The sequence below is a fragment of the Triticum urartu genome, chromosome 2A (assembly GCF_056163025.1).
Source record: "Triticum urartu cultivar PI428250 chromosome 2A, HENAU_Tu73, whole genome shotgun sequence".
NCBI lineage: Eukaryota > Viridiplantae > Streptophyta > Magnoliopsida > Poales > Poaceae > Triticum > Triticum urartu.
This window is the reverse complement of record NC_141874.1, coordinates 226,343,453-226,357,133: the sequence shown is the minus strand read 5'-3', so window position 1 is coordinate 226,357,133 and position 13,681 is coordinate 226,343,453.

Sequence of the window (13,681 nt, the reverse complement as noted above, 5' to 3'; positions counted from 1 at the left end):
AGCATGCGCGTAATGCTTTGCTTTGATAACTTGTAGATATTTGCAATAAGTATATGAGCTCTTTATGACTAATGTTCAGTCCATGGATCATACACACTTTTCTTCCTTCCACCATTGCTAGCCTCTCTAATACCGCGCACCTTTCGCTGGTATCATACACCCACCATATACCTTCCTCAAATCAGCCACCATACCTACCTATCATGGCATTTCCATAGCCATTTCGAGATATATTGCCATGCAACTTTCCACTGTTCAGTTTACTATGACACGCTCCATCATTGTCATATTGCTTTGCATGATCATGTAGTTGACATTGTATTTGTGGCAAAGCCACCGTTCATAATTCTTTCATACATGTCACTCTTGATTCATTGCATATCCCGGTACACCGTCGGAGGCATTCACATAGAGTCATATTTTGTTCTAAGCATTGAGTTGTAATTGTTGAGTTGTAAGTAAATAAAAGTGTGATGATCATCATTTTTAGAGCATTGTCCCAAGTGATGAAAGGATGATGGAGACTATGATTCGCCCACAAGTCGGGATGAGACTCCAGACGAAAAAAGAGAGGCCATAAAAAGGCCATAAAAAAGGCCCAAATAAAAAAATATGAGAGAAAAATAGAGAAGGGACAATGCTAGTATCCTTTTACCACACTTGTGCTTCAAAGTAGCACCATGATCTTCATAATAGAGAGTCTCCTATGTTATCACCTTCATATACTGGTGGGAATTTTTCATTGTAGAACTTGGCTTGTATATTCCAATGATGGGCTTCCTCAAAATGCCCTAGGTCTTCGTGAGCAAGCGAGTTGGATGCACACCCACTTAGTTCCTTTTGTTGACCTTTCATATACTTATAGCTCTAGTGCATCCGTTGCATGGCAATCCCTACTCACTCACATTGATATCTATTGATGGGCATCTCCATAGCCCGTGGATACGCCTAGTTGATGTGAGACTATCTTTCCCTTTTTTTTCTCCTCCACAACCACCATTGAATTCCACCTAAAGTGCTATGTCCATGGCTCACGCTCATGTATTGCGTGAAGACTCATGTATTGCGTGAAGATTGAAAAAGTTTGAGAACATTAAAAGTATGAAACAATTTCTTGGCTTGTCATCGGGGTTGTGCATGATTTGAATACTTTGTGTGGTGAAGATGGAGCATACCAGGCTATATGATTTTGTAGGGATAACTTTCTTTGGCCATGTTATTTTGAAGAGACATGATTGCTTAGTTAGTATACTTGAAGTATTACTATTTCTATGTCAATATTGAACTTTTTTCCTGAATCTTTCGGATCTGAATATTCATACCACAATGAAGAAAAATTACATTGAAATTATGCCAAGTAGCATTCCACATCAAAAATTCTGTTTTTATCATTTACCTACTCGAGGACGAGCAGGAATCAAGCTTGGGGATGCTTGATACGTCTCCAACGTATCTATAATTTTTTATTGTTCCATGCTATATTATATTCTGCTTTGGACATTATTGGGCTTTATTATACACTTTTATATTATTTTTTGGACTAACCTATTAACCGGAGGCCCAGCCCAGAATTGCAGTTTTTTTGCCTATTTTAGGGTAGAATATCAAACGGAGTCCAAACGCAATGAAACCTTTGGGAATGTGATTTTCGGAACGAACATGATCCAGAGGACTTGGACCCTATGTCAAGACATCGACCAAGAGGCCACGAGGTAGGGGGCGTGCCTACCCCCCTGGGCGTGCCCTCCGCCCTCGTGGGCCCCAAGTTGCTCCACCGACGTACTCCGTCCTCCTATATATACCTACGTACACCCAAACTACCAGATACGGAGCCAAAACCCTAATTCCGCCACCGTAACTTTCTATATCCACGAGATCCCATCTTGGGGCCTTTTCCGGAGCTCCGCCGGAGGGGCCATCGACCACGGAGGGCTTCTACATCAACACCATAGCCTCTCCGATGAAGTGTGAGTAGTTTACTTCAGACCTTCGGGTCCATAGTTATTAGCTAGACGGCTTCTTCTCTCTTTTTGGGTCTCAATACAAAGTTCTCCCCCTCTCTTGTGGAGATCTATTCGATGTAATCTTGTTTTGCGGTGTGTTTGTTGAGACCGATGAATTGTGGGTTTAGGATCAAGTTTATCTATGAACAATATTTGAATCTTCTCTGAATTCTTTTATGTATGATTGGTTATCTTTGCAAGTCTCTTCGAATTATCAGTTCGGTTTGGCCTACTAGATTGATCTTTCTTGCAATGGGAGAAGTGCTTAGCTTTGGGTTCAATCTTGTGGTGTCCTTTCCAAGTGACAGTAGGGGCAGCAAGGCACGTATTGTATTGTTGCCATCGAGGATAACAAGATGGGGTTTATTTCATATTGCATGAGTTTATCCCTCTACATCATGTCATCTTGCTTAAAACGTTACACTGTTCTCTTGAACTTAATACTTTAGATGCATGCTGAATAGCGGTCGATGTGTGGAGTAATAGTAGTAGATGCAGGCAGGAGTCAGTCTACTTGTCTCGGACATGATGCCTATATACATGATCATACCTAGATATTCTCATAACTATGCTCAATTCTGTCAATTGCTCAACATTAATTTGTTTACCAACCGTGAATACTTATGCTCTCGAGAGAAGCCACTAGTGAAACCTATGGCCCCCAGGTCTATCTTCCATCATATTAATCTTCTAACACTTAGTTATTTTTAGTGCCTTTTATTATACTTTGCATCTTTGTCATAAAAATACCAAAAATATTATCTTATCATATCTATCAGATCTCAGTCTCGTAAGTGACCGTGTAGGGATTGACAACCCCTTATCGCGTTGGTTGCGAGCATTTATTTGTTTGTGTAGGTGCGAGGGACTCGTGCGTGGCCTCCTACTGGATTGATACCTTGGTTCTCAAAAACTGTGGGAAATATTTATGCTACTTTGCTGCTTCACCCTTTCCTCTTCAAGGGAAAACTAACGCAAGTGGTCAAGAGGTAGCACCTCTCCCTATCCAGGGGGAGGCCATGGAGGAGGAAGCACAAGGGGGAGAACCTTTCCTCCTCTCTCTTGGTGGCACTGGAGTGCCATCGAGAGGGGAATCATCGCTGCCGTGATCGTCTTCATCAACATCACCATCATCATCACCATCCTCATCTCTTTTACGCGGTCCATTCTCCCACACCCCGCTGTAATCCCTACTTGAACATGGTGCTTTATGCCAGATATTATGATCCAATGATGTGTTGCCATCCTATGATGTTTTGAGTAGATATCTTTTGTCTTTGGGTTGACTGATGATCTAGATTGGTATGAGTTGTATGTTTTACTTTGATGCTGTCCTATGGTGCCCTCCGTGTCGCGCAAGCGTGAGGGGTTCCCGCTGTAGGGTGTTGCAATACATTCATGATTCGCTTATAGTGGGTTGGTGAGTGACTGAAACACAAACCCAAGTAAGGGGGTTGTTGCGTATGGGAATAAAGAGGACTTGATGCTTTAATGCTATGGTTGGGTTTTACCTTAATGATATTTAGTAGCTCCGGATGCTTGCTAGAGTTCCAATCATAAGTGCATATGATCCAAGTAGAGAAAGTATGTTATCTTATGCCTCTCCCTCATATGAAACTGCAATAGTGATTACCGGCCTTGTTAACGATTGCCTAGGACAATTCTGCACATCGATCCACCATTATTCCACTCTCTATTTATAATATTTAGTAATATATTCTAAATTTATGATAACAGCACCTACTTTTATATTTTAGCTCTCTGATATCATACAAAGTTGTCCTCTTCATACCCACAACATAGTTTTATTTCTCGTTGCTAGTTGGAAGCAAACGTTCGGTGTACGTAGAGTCGTATCAGTGGCAGATAGGGCTTGAGAGAATATTGATCTTACCTTTAGCTCCTTGTGGGTTCGACACTCCATACTTATCACTTCCACCTTTGGAAATTGCTATGATGATTCCTTGCACTTGGGGATTATCAAGCTCTTTTCTGGCGCCGTTGCCGGGGAGCAATAGCATGGGGTTGATATTCTCGTGTATGCTTGTTTGCTTTCTTCACTAAGTAGATTTTGTTTTTCCTTTTTGTTTCTGTTTAGTTGTGGGTGAAACATACAAAAAAATTAAAAGAATGAAAATACCAAAAAAATTACTTGCCTCTCATGCCTAAAAAGTTTTTCAAAAAGAGAAGTTATTGGAAAGTTATGCATTGAAGAAGTGAGGGTCGACCTTGAGCACTTGTGTTCATGCTCATGGAAAAAATGTAGAATTTTTCATGGAAGTTTCTCTGTAAATAATTATCCCCTTATATATATCCATTTTATTATAAAAATAATGTGCCAAGCTTTGGTTTTAGGATGATTAGATTGCTTGTTTACTATGTGCAGAACAAAAACAGAAACTTTGGCTGTAGCGCGTGATTTTAATTTTTTTACTGGAAAGTCAAATGGGTCTGAAACTTTTTTTACATTACTTCTGTATAAATTGTTAAAATTGTAAAATTTATTTCATAATTTTGGGAGTTACAGAAGTTTACTAAACCTTCAGATTACTACAGCCTGTCCTGTTTTAGACAGATTCTGTTTTTCGTGTGTTGTTAGCTTATTTTGATGAATCTATGGGTAGTATCGGGGGGTATGAACCATGGTGAAGTTGGAATACAGTATATATAGTTCTAATATGAAATTGGAATGAGTTTGCAACAGTACCTAAAGGTAGTGATTTGCTTTATTATACTAACGGATCTCACAAAGTTTTTGTTAAAGTTTTTTGTGGATGAAGTGTTCGAAGAATGAGGAGTTACCGATGTCAGAAGAATAAAGGGAGGCAAGAGCTCAAGCTTGGGGATGCACAAGGCACCCCAAGTTAATATTCTAAGGATACTCAAGCATATAATCCTGGGGATGCCCCGGTTGGCATCCCATCTTTCTTCTTCAACAATTATCGGTATACCTCGGTTTTTGTTTCGTTCACATGATTTGTGTCATTTGTGTTTTTGTTCTTCCTTTATGAACCATGCTATTATGAGATAGCCCTTCATTGATTTATAGAATGCTTCATGTGCTTCACTTATATCTTTTAAGTATGATCTTATAGAATTGCTCTTTGTGCTTCACTTAAATCTTTTGAGTATGGTTTTATAGAATGCTTAGTGTGCTTCACTCATACATTTTGAGCTTGGGCATTGGTTAGTTTATATTAATTGTAGAATGCTCCATGAACTTCACTTATATCTTTTGGAGTATGAACAATACTATCATCTAAAGCGGGTTTGGAAGAGTGTCAACTCTAGGAACTAGTGATCCCGCCATTCCAAATGAGGAAAATTTTGCTTATGTGGAGAGTAGTAAAATTTCTATGCTCGTAGATCATGAAAAGAATGCTTTATGTGATGGTAATTGTAATGCCCCAAGACCGATGTGCCAGGTGTCCTCCAGTTATTCGTTGTTGTTGCCTTGTCATTGCTTGCGTGTCATGCAGTGCATATCATGTCATCATGTGCATTTCATTTGCATACGTGTTCGTCTCATGCATCCGAGCATTTTCCCCGTTGTCCGATTTGCAATCCGGCGCTCCTATGTCATCCAGTGTCCCTTTCTACCTCTTTTCATGTGTGGGTGTTAAACATTTTTGGATTGGACCGAGACTTGCCATGCGGCCTTGGTTTACTACCGGTAGACAGCCTGTCAAGTTTCGTGCCATTTGGACTTCGTTTGATACTCCAACGGTTAACCGAGGGACCGAAAAGGCCTCGTGTGTGTTGCAGCCCAACACCCCTCCAATTTGGCCCAAAACCCACCTAAATCTGCTCCATCATCTAGAGCGTTCGATCACGATCGCGTGGCCGAAAACCGCACCTCATTTGGACTCTCCTAGCTCCCTCTATGCCTATTTAAAGCCCCCCCCCCCCCGATTTTCGGATCTCCTCCTACCTCCGAAACCCTAAAAATCCACCTCGCGCGCCGGACATGTCCGTTTCTCGCCGGACAAGCGCCGCCGCCGCCCGCAGCCACTGAGGGGCCGCCACGTGGCCTCGCTGCCGCCTCCCACCGCGCGGCCCGGGAGGCCCAGGGAGGGCCCCCGCGGCCCGAAGCCGCCGCCGCCGCCCGGCTCCCTCTCTATACATTATTTTGCTCTCTTCATAGGTAGATGCATTAACGGTAAAGATGAAGCATGTCACATGTGTGTCCCTGAACTCAGTATTCTTAGGAGTGCTGTGTTAGGAGATAAACCTTATAATTTGGGAGCCATTGTTGCACGTAGGTTGCATCTTAATAGATTTAATGGAGATTTCTTTGGTGGGATATATGCAACCCGCATAGCTAATTTTCTTGGTATAACCATACATGAGGATGATATCGAGTTGCCTCCTGCTTATTTGGATTATGAGGGTATGGTTCATCATCAGTATGTTGAGAGGAATGACCAGTTCCTCCAGTACCGACTAATCTTTGACAGATGACACACCTATCACGTTGCTCTCCCTGCTTCTACTTTCTTTGACTTTCATGCAAAAGGGAGATATTCTATAACCAGAGAGGAGGCGCAAGAGTATAAGAGGAGAGCTGAGATAGCTCGCCTCCAAGCTGCAGCCCATGATGCAATGACTGCTACATCACAGTATGACCCCAGTTACAATTTTGGATATCCGCCAGGCCATCCCTGGCATTAGACCAACTTAGGCCAAAATCCTAAGCTTGGGGGAGTACGTATTTCTCACCAACATTACATTCATGTTCACGCACTCATTGCTACATGTCGGTGCTCATACTTTTTCATTGTATCATCCATGCTAGTTTATTTCCTTTTTATGCTTTCTTCTTGTGCGCTTAATAAACCTTATGAAAAACCAAAAAAATTAGTTGTAGCTTTTAGCTAGCTTTAATTTCTATGCTTGTAGTAGTAATTAAAAAGAAAACACAAAAAGATTTCCTGTTCTTCTTTTGCTTGTTGGGAGCTTTCCCGTATAAATAGTTTTATTTCTTTTCTTTTCTTTGGGGGTCGATAGGAGAAGACCATGATTAAACTGTTGAAGTGGCTATTATATGCATTATTATTGATCTGACAAAAGAGCCATATTGCCTTGTCTCCTCTTGTTTATTGAATGCTTGCAGATTCCAGCTTAGTCCAATGCACGCGCACTATTATTATTATCCACATCGTTCGGTTGTGCAAGTGAAAGGTAATTATGATGATATATGATGGACTGACTGAGATGAGAAAAGCTGGTATGAACTCGACCTCTCTTGTTTTTGTAAATATGATTAGTTCATCGTTCCTGATTCAGCCTATTATGAATAAACATGTTTGGAATGACAACTAGAGATCATAGTTTCTTATGCCATGCTTAATTAGCTAGGAGCTTATAATGGTTTACCTTGCGTGCCAACATGCTACTAAAACGGTTCTGATGTGGTATGATAGGGTGGTATCCTCTTTTGAACAATTCGAGTGGCTTGACTTGGCACATGTCCAGGCATGTAGTTGAAACAAAATCAACATAGCCTCTACGATATTTATGTTCATGGTGCATTATATCCTACTCATGCTTGCATTCGGTGTTGATTAATTTTTATGCATGTTCATGACTGTTGTCGCTCTCTATCTGGTCGCTTCCCAGTCTTTTTTTAGCCTTCACCTGTACTAAGCGGGAATACTGCTTGTGTGTCCAATCCCATAAACCCCAAAGTTATTCCATATGAGTCCACCATACCTACCTATATACGGTATCTACCTGCCGTTCCAAGTAAATTTATATGTGCCAAACTCTAAACCTTCAAATAAATATCCTGTTTTGTATGCTCGAATAGCTCATGTATCAAGTAGGGTCGTCCGTATCTTCCATGTTAGGCGGGTTATTCTCAAGAGGAGTGGACTCCGCTCCTCACTCACGAGAAAATGGCTGGTCACCGGGATGCCCAGTCCCATGCTTTATGCAAACTAAATCAAAATAATTGCAAACAAAACTCCCCCCGGGACTCTTGTTAGTTGGAGGCACTCGTTGTTTCGAGGAAGCCATGGATTGATGCTTGTTGGTGGAGGGGGAGTATAAACTTTACCATTCTATTTGGGAACCGCCTATAATGTGTGTATCATGAAAGATATAGCCATGTAACACCCCAGATGTAACTTTCCCAATTTGTACTCCAACTCTTGTCGTTTCCGGCGTTAAGTTAATTTATTTCCTCGGGTTCGGTTTCTTTGTCTCCGTGTGTTGTTGTCGTTGTCATGCATCTCTTATCATGTCATCATGTGCATTGCATTTGCATACGTGTTCGTCTCTTGCATTCGAGCATTTTCCCCGTTGTCCGTTTTGCATTCCGGCGCTTCGTTCTCCTCCAGTGGTCATTTCTAGCTTTCTTTCATGTGTGGGGATTAAACATTTCCAGATTGGATCGAGACTTGCCAAGCGGCCTTGGTTTACTACCGGTAGACCGCCTGTCAAGTTTCGTACCATTTGGACTTCGTTTGATACTCCAACGGTTAACCGAGGGACCGAAAAGGCCTCGTGTGTGTTGCAGCCCAACACCCCTCCAATTTGGCCCAAAACCAACCTAAGATCTCTCCATCATCTAGAGCGTTCGATCACGATCGCGTGGCCGAAAACCGCACCTCATTTGGACTCTCCTAGCTCCTCCTACCTCTATAAATAGACCTCTCCCCGGAAATCCCGGGTCTTCTTCCCCTGAAACCCTAAAAATCCCCTCGCGCCGCCGCCGGACACGTCCGTCCCGGGCGGACGAAACCGCGCCACCGCCCTCAGCCAACCGCGCATCGACACGTCACCGCAGCCACCTTCTCTCTCCTCTGCGCTCGCCGCGGCCCGCGGGAGGCCCTCCCCGGCCCGAGCTGCGCGCCCCGCGTCTCTCGCTGCGCCGCCGCCCATCCCGCCTGGCGCCGCCAGTCCGCTTCCGCCGGCGACGCCCGGCGTCGCACCTCGCCGGCCGGAGCCGAGCTCCACCGCGGCCGGCCCGCGCCTCCTCCGCCTCCGCCGCGGCTCCCCGCCGGCCGGATCCGGCGAGATCCGGCCCGGGAGCACCTCGCCGTCCCTCTTCCCACCGACCCCGGCGAACTACGAACGCCGGCGAACATCAGGACGTGTGCAGCTACAGTAGATCTGAGATCTGGAAAATCCCCTCGGTTTGACTTTTTCCTCCGAACCCTAATGTTTTTTTGCATTCTTGCACATGCTATAACTCCACATGCGTAGCTCCGATTTGCGCACGTAGCATATCAAAATGTTCGCCTCGACGAGTACATCATTTCATCTAATTGCATCATTTTCATTTGAGCTCATCTTGATGCCCGAAATGCTGTTGGAGGAGGGCTATGTGAGTAATTTGTCAAATCTGTTTCAGCAAATGGCATTTTGTCATTTTTGCCATGATTAATGTGTGCACGCTATGATCCTAAGCTCTACATGTGTTTTGTTATATGCCATGCCATCTTTACACTGGTGCTTACCATGTATTTTTTTAATATTTGTGGTGACTAGTACAAGCTTGCAAAGTATCGTAATCGGTAATGCTGATTTCAGGGACTTAGAATTTCACTAAGTCCTTGTCCTGATTTTGTCATTATGCCATATGTTCATGTTGTTTCCTGGTGATCCGTGCCTCTTTTGAGGATGATAAGTACTGATGTTTTGTTAATATTGTGCTTCTCTATCCATCCATGTGTTTGTTTGCATTTATGGAGCTCCCTATCTTGACACAAACGAGCTCTACTTTTGCTATATTGTGAATCCTGGCAGATTGTTGACTTGTTATCGATTTGGCCGAGGAGGTTGCTTTTGATCCGTGCATGCTATGTTGTTGTTATTACCATGTCTAGCTTCTATGCCATGTATTCTTGATGGGTGTATGCTTAGTTTGTCATGCCATGCTCTGTAGTGAGTGCATCGAGCTCGTAAACATGCCTACTCGTTAACTGTTTTGCATGCTCCAGTTTTTCACTAAGTCTGAGATCTGTTTATGTTTTTGCTATGTTCACATGCTTGCAATTGTATTTTCTGATCCCTTTTGGCTCAAGGTCACTAATGGACTTTTGTTAAGTGCTTTGAGTAGCTTCATGCCATGCCTTGATTTGCCATGTTAAGTTCCTGTAGCATGTAGTTTTCATGCTCTAAAGAGTGCTTCCTGATGATAAATTCCAGACTTGTGTTAATTTCACTAAGTCTGAAACCTGTTATCATTTGCATTTTTGCCATGCTTGTTTGAACCTGTTAATGGATGAATTAGCCGTAGCTTAGTGTTCATCTTTTATCAAGCATATTGAGTGGATCCCTGCCATGTATTGTGTTGCCATGTTTGAGTGCTGTAGCATATTTATCTTGATGCATTTAGATGGCTATTTGCTGTTTATCGCAGACCGGTGCCATATTTGTTTTGCTTGCCATTTCCAAACCATACATCCGATTCCGGTGATCTTTATATCGATTTCAACCGAAATCACCTCACCTTTCCAGTGGAACTCTTGGATTTCCAAGTTGAGGTCAAGTTCAATCATTCCTTTCCAAATCATGCATATGCACCGCATATCATACCATGCTCATGTGTTGGTTGTTTACTATGTTGTGTGCTTCTTTACGGTGTTGCTTCTTCGGGTTGGTTCCGATAACGTCACGTTTGTGAGGACCCGTTCGACTACATCCGTTTGTCTTCTTCATGGACTCGTTCTTCTTCCTTATGGGATTTCAGGGAAGATGACCATACCCTCGAAATCACTTCTATCTTTGCTTGCTAGTTGCTCGCTCTTTTGCTATGCCTATGCTGCGATACATACCACTTGCTTATCATGCCTCCCATATTGTTGAACCAAGCCTCTAACCCACCTTGTCCTAGCAAACCTTTGTTTGGCTATGTTACCGCTTTGCTCAGCCCCTCTTATAGCGTTGTTAGTTGTAGGTGAAGATTGAAGTTTGTTCCTTGTTGGAACATGGAGATGTTGTTCGTTGTTGGAACATGTTTACTTGTTGGGATATCACAATACCTCTTATTTAATTAATGCATCTATATACTTGGTAAAAGGTGGAAGGCTCGTCCTTATGCCTGGTGTTTTGTTTCACTCTTGCCGCCCTAGTTTCCGTCATATCAGTGTTATGTTCCCGGATTTTCCGTTCCTTACGCGGTTGGGTTATAATGGGAACCTCTTGACAGTTCGCTTTGAATAAAACTCCTCCAGCAAGGCCCAACCTTGGTTTTACCATTCGCCACCTAGCCCTTTTCCCTTGGGTTAGGCCAACCCAAGGGTCATCTTTATTTTAACCCCCCCGAGCCAGTGCTTGTCTAAGTGTTGGTCCAAACAGAGCCACTTGCGGCTCCACCTTGGGGAAACTTAAGGGCTTGTTTTAGCTGTATGTAGTGTTCATCCGGTGTTGCCCTGAGAACGAGATATGTGCAGCTCCCATTAGGATGTCGGCGCATCGGGCGGTCTTGCTGGACTTGTTTTACCATTTTCGAGGATGTCTTGTAACCGGGATTCCGAGTCTGATCGGGTCTTCCCGCTAGAAGGAATATCCTTCGTTGACCATGAGAGCTTGTGATGGGCTAAGTTGGGACACCCATGCAGGGTTATGAACTTTCGAAAGCCGTTCCCGCGGTTATGGGCAGATGGGAATTTGTTAATGTTCGGTTGTAGAAAACCTGAAGTTAAACTTAATTAAAACACATCAACCGCGTGTGTAACCATGATGGTCTCTTTCCGGCGGAGTCCGGGAAGTGAACACGGTGTTGGAGTTATGCTTGACGTAGGTTGTTCTAGGATCACTTCTTGATCATAGTTTCTCGACCGTGCTTTTGCCTTCTCTTCTCGCTCTCATTTGCGTATGTTAACCCCCAAATATGCTAGTCGCTTGTTGCAGTTCCACCTCATACCTTTTACCCTACCTATGAGCTTAAACAGTCTTGATCGCGAGGGTGTGAGATTGCTGAGTCCCCGTGACTCACAGATACTTCCAAAACCAGTTTGCAGGTGCCGATGTTACCGAGCAGGTGACGCAACCAAGCTCAAGGAGGAGCTCGATGAAGACCTTGTCCTTTGTGTTGTTTCGTTCTAGTTGATCAGAAGTGGAGCCCAGTTGGGACGATCGGGGATATGTGTAGCATTTGGGGTAGTCTTGTTTTATTTTGGTTCCGTAGTCGGACCCTGATTGTATCTGGTTGATGTAATGCTTTATTCATGTAATTGTGTGAAGTGGCAATTGTAAGCCAACTATCTATCTTTTTCCCTTATGTATTACGTGGGTTGTGTGAAGATTACCTCACTTGCGACATTGCTTTCAATGCGGTTATGCCTCTAAGTCATGCTTCGACACGTGGGAGATATAGCCACATCGAGGGCGTTACAAGTTGGTATCAGAGCATTCCCCGACTTACGAGCCCCCTGCTTGATCGAATCGTTGGCGTTGTTGAGTCTAGAAAAATGTTTTGAGTCATTTAGGATTATATATATCGGAGAGTTAGGACTTCTTTTTACTCCTCAGTCCCTTCGTCGCTCTGGTGAGGCATCCTGGCATAGAGTTTTGACTCTAATCTTCTCAAATTTCACTAATTTTTTTTAGGATCATGCGGGTATCTTGGAATCGTTCCAATGGTTTTGTGATGAGAACATTGTTCTTGGTGCCTCCTGTCATTTAGGGGTTGTGGCAGTGTCCCAGGGAGTTGAGCTCCGAGGTGTTGTTGTCATAATTTTATCGTTGCAGTTCTGGAATACCTGAGATTAGTTTTGCCGACATCGAAAATCTCTTTTATGCAGTTGTTGGTGAGATAACCTCGACGCCACCCGGTACTGGGGCGGGAGTTCGGGAGTATTGCCATAACTCATACAACGGATGCTTTTCGAAGGTTGAGGTAAACAATTTCCGAAGGTTTCTTGGTTCTGTGTTGAAGGATGGATACAGCTGGATGTAGGATTTGCTAGTTTGGGTGAGATATTATGCTTCCCCTGTAACCCCAAAACCTGATTGCATAACCAGAAAATTTCGGGAGTTTATAAGTGGGAATTCAAGTAGCTCTTAGGATATCTTTCCGACAGGTGTATGATATGAAATTGGGGTTCGACGTCTAGTGGTCCGCCTATCCACGGTTGGTTTTATAGTGGTCTTGTTGTGTCTTAAAGAGTCCTTGGCTATGACGACTCGAGGACGCTTCGTATGTCATGTGCACTGCCTTGTACATGATGGTGCTGTACGATCGAGCCCGTGTAGGCCCCACCATGAAAACTTCGGACGAAATCTCTATCATATGTTTGTTCCGGCTTATTCTACAAGCCAATCCTTTGTTTTGTTTTGAGTTGTGGTATTCGAGTTGCTTCAATGTCAAGTGTGGATTCCATACCTTCTTTAAACGGTGTTCTCATACTCCGATATGAATACCAATCCTTCATGATAATCGAGATTGTCATGCCAATTTGTTTTTAACCAGTGTGCTTCTCTTCAAGTGGATCTGATCATTTCAACATCCGCAAGATCAATTATCAGTTCTTCTCAACGGTGTTTGTTTCATTCGTCCCAAGTTGCCTTTGTTTTCCCACCCACCCACCCTTTTTCTGCTAGGACTCAGATATCTTAATCAAGTATCCATCTTATTGATGCGAGGCCTCTTCATTCCTTTTCCATCAATGTTTCTTATCTGGTGATTCTCATGAAGATTCTAAGGGAGCTTCTAGTTTATCATTCTT